Raw genomic sequence first — 3,826 nt, forward strand, 5'->3', positions numbered from 1 at the left:
GTCATCATTGTGCTTATTATTTGAAGAAAAGTTATGGAGAGAAGCATAGGGTTTGGCTAGGAGCAGGATCTTTGGCATTACCCAAACCTGTGTTGGAGACCTACATTGTGTGCAGTACTGGGAATTGAACCCAGGGCCTTGTATGTGTTAGGCAAGCACTGTACCACTGAGTTATGTCCCCAGCCCTGGAGCTCCACATCAAAGCCAAGTGTACCTGGATGAGTCACTGAACTTCTCTATACCCCAGTTTCCTCACTTATAAAATGGAACAAATGATAACAACCTCAAAAGTGTTGAAGAAATAAGATTATGCATATAGAGCCTGGCATAGTAACTTACATTATGAAAACTTACTAATGAACAGTGTTGATGTCATTATTATGAACTGTCAGAGGAGAAAACAAAAATATAAATTTTAATGTATTTACAAAAATGTTTTTTTGTACTTGCCTATACTAAATTTAGTTGTTCATGCTATGAAGAAAATGGTAAAACTGTTATTTTCTAAAGAATGTAATGAGGCAACAGATTTCATCTGTTTTTCTCTGAGCTCCTTGTCTAGCATCAACCCAGCCCATCATTGCCCTAAAATCTCCTCTTAGTTTCTTCTGGAATTAAGATGGCTTAATTCAATCCTAATTTTACTTACAAAAGATACAACTTATATTAACTGCATTATTTAAGATTTTAAAATCTTATATACAAGTAAGAAATTATAAAATATAATTATTAGTATGATTAATAATCAATTAATGATTGATTTTTTAATTTTTCCATATATTTGTTGTTCCCTTTTTCCTCTTTTCTGCCTTATTTTATTAATTGAACATTTGGTATTATTATAATTTTAGGAATTCCTTCAAGGTTTAGAATGTATATTGTTAACATATTGTTATATGTCATGATCTACCTTCAGGTGATATTTTGCCAACTCAAATGTAAGAAACTTCATGTAATAACTGATTAGAACTAATAAAAAAAATGAAAAAGATACGATCACTAACAATTGCATGGACATTAAAAGTATAATAAAGGAATATTATGACTGACAAAAAAAATCAAATACAAGAAACTTATAGTACTATTTTTCCATCTCTTCTCTCACAGCCATTGTGTTTGTTCAGTGATCATTTTACTTTTATCTATCTTATAATCCCCATTATTTTTGTATAAATAGTCAATTATCTTTAATAGAGAAATAAATAATAAGTAAAAAAGTTACCCATATAGATACCATTTATGCAGCTCATCATTACTTAGTGTAGATCCGTGTTTCCAGTGCAGAATAATTTTCCTTCCGTCTTTCTGAAAGACTTTATTTAGCATTTCTTACAGTGAAGGTCTGTTGGTGATGACTTCTTTCAGCCCTTGCGTATGTTGTAAAGTATTTATCTGCCTTCAATTTTTAAATGTCCATACCCAGCATAGACTGGATATGGGATTTAAGCTGATGCCCACTGTAGTACTTAAAATATGTTGCTACACCATCCTCGTTTGCATTGTTTCCAGTGGAAAAAGTGGTATCATTCTAATCTTTGTTCCTCTGTACATATGGTGGCTTTTCTTTCTTCTGGCTGCCTTTATTATTTTTCTCTTCATCACTAGAATTAAACAGTGTAAGTTTCTTTATTTTTCTTGTGCTTTGGTATCATTGAGTTCTGACTCTGTAGGCTTATATTTTTCATCAAGTTTAAACTCTTTTTGGCTTTTATTTCCTCAAGTACTTTTACCTCATTTTCTTTCTTTCTCCTCTTCCTCCCCCACCTCCTTTTATTATGTGTATTTGGCTGCTTGTTTCTCTTTCAAAAATTTTTTCCATTGTCTGATTTTAGCTTGTTTCTATTACTATCTTTGAATTAACTAAATTTTTTTTCTTACTATTTTTTGGAACTGGAGATTGAACCCAGGGGCACTCTACCACTGAGGTATATTCCTAGCCCTTTTTATTTTGAAACAGAATCTCCCTATGTTGTCCAGGCTGCCTTGAATTTACAACCCCATTGTCTCAGCCTCCTGAGTAACTGGGATTACAGGTATGTGCCACAGCAGTCTTTAATGCACTATTAATTCTACCCAATATATCTCAAATATTTTTGTCTTAAATATTAATGTTTTATCTCTGAAAGTTAGACTTGTGTCTTGTTAATGTCTTTATTTCACTTTTTGATGGTATAGAACACTGTTATAATATCTATTTTAGTGTCCTTATCTGCTATTCTGATGCCGTGTCAGTACAGTCTTTGTCAGTTGATTAATTTTATTCCCATTATAGGTTGTATTTTTCTGTTTCTCTGTATAGTTTCTCTATATAATTTTTTATTTGAAGTCACATGCATGAACTTTAAGTTGTTAGGCGCTAGATGTTTTTGTATTTCTGTAAGCATTGTTGGACTTTATTCTCGGATGGAGTTAAGTCACTTGATAACAGTTTGATCCTTTTGTGTTCTGCTATAAAATTGTTAGATGGTAGTAGAGAAGGGCTCAGTCTAGAGCTAATTCTTCCCCACTATTGAGGCAAGAAACTTTTATTCACTTTACCCATTTCCTGATGAACTTTGAGATTTTCCTGTTTGGCTGCTAAGAAACCAGTATTATTCCTGGCCCTGTTATTTCTAATCTGTTTGTGTAGTTCTTCCCTGGGAAAAAGCACTTGTTCCCCATCTAAAGGTAAGAATCGTTCCTTATGTGATGTGCTTATTAGTACTCGGCTGAGCACTTGAGAGGACTGCCAATTTCTGGAGTTCTGTCTTTGTATCTTTCTCCTCTCTGAAACTCTTTCCAGTGAACTTCAGCTGACTTGGTCTCCTTGGACTCTCAGCAATCAACTCAGAGATTCTTTTAGACTCCATCTGGATTCTCACTTCCTGTTCCATGATCTAGAAACCTCTCATGGGGTATCCCCTGCCCTGAATGATACATGAATGGTGCATCAAGAAAAAAAAATAGAGAGATTGATGCGTACATAATACAGATAGACTGAAATTTCATTCCCTAGGTGGGCATCTTCCTAGTCACATATCTTAATAACCTGTTCTGCAACTGCACAAGCAAGGAGAAGGTAACTCAATAGAGGCAGAGAGAAGTGATTGTTTTTGCACAGCAAAAACACCGTTTCCCATGGGTCAAATATCAAGAGAGTAGGACTTAAGCCCTGTTGGTGTCCTGGCTAGATGGGCCTTCTACTGGTTGACATGACCCCAGCACCAAAAGGCAATGGAGTGCGCCACACATGAGGGTGTCAAGGAAGTGGTTCCTCTAGAGAACCATGTAAGTGTCCCCACAAAAACCAGCAGTTGGTTAACTGACACAGAGAGGGTACAAATGCCTGGTTAACATTTACCACAATTTCAATAATAGGCTCAACTAAGTAAAAAGACTTATGCCTTTTCTCTTTCATTTCTCCTCCCTGTCTTCAAGCTTCAGAGAACTTGAAGAGTGAGAGGGAGAGAAAAGCAATGAGACAAAATAATGATGATGATGATAATAATAATAATAATAATAATTAGCTCTCCTTTTCTAGCTCTTGAGCCACAATCAAGCCAGGACAGAGGAAGGAAAAAAGATGAGATTAGAGTTCTAAATCAATTACATTGTTTGCTAACTGAAGGAGACAAGAAAGTTATGGATCTGTTTAAGATTCTGCTGAGAGAGCAATGATTGAAGAAAAATAAAACCACTTCATGTTTATATACCAGTGAGTTCAAATTCCTAGATGAATGATTTGCATTTCTATTTCCAGAATAGAGTCCACAGTATATAACAATGATTTTCGCAAAGTCAGTTAATAAGCCTTGATTATTTGTAAGCCTTAATTATTTGGAATTGC

Source organism: Marmota flaviventris, chromosome 10 (assembly GCF_047511675.1).
Source record: "Marmota flaviventris isolate mMarFla1 chromosome 10, mMarFla1.hap1, whole genome shotgun sequence".
NCBI lineage: Eukaryota > Metazoa > Chordata > Mammalia > Rodentia > Sciuridae > Marmota > Marmota flaviventris.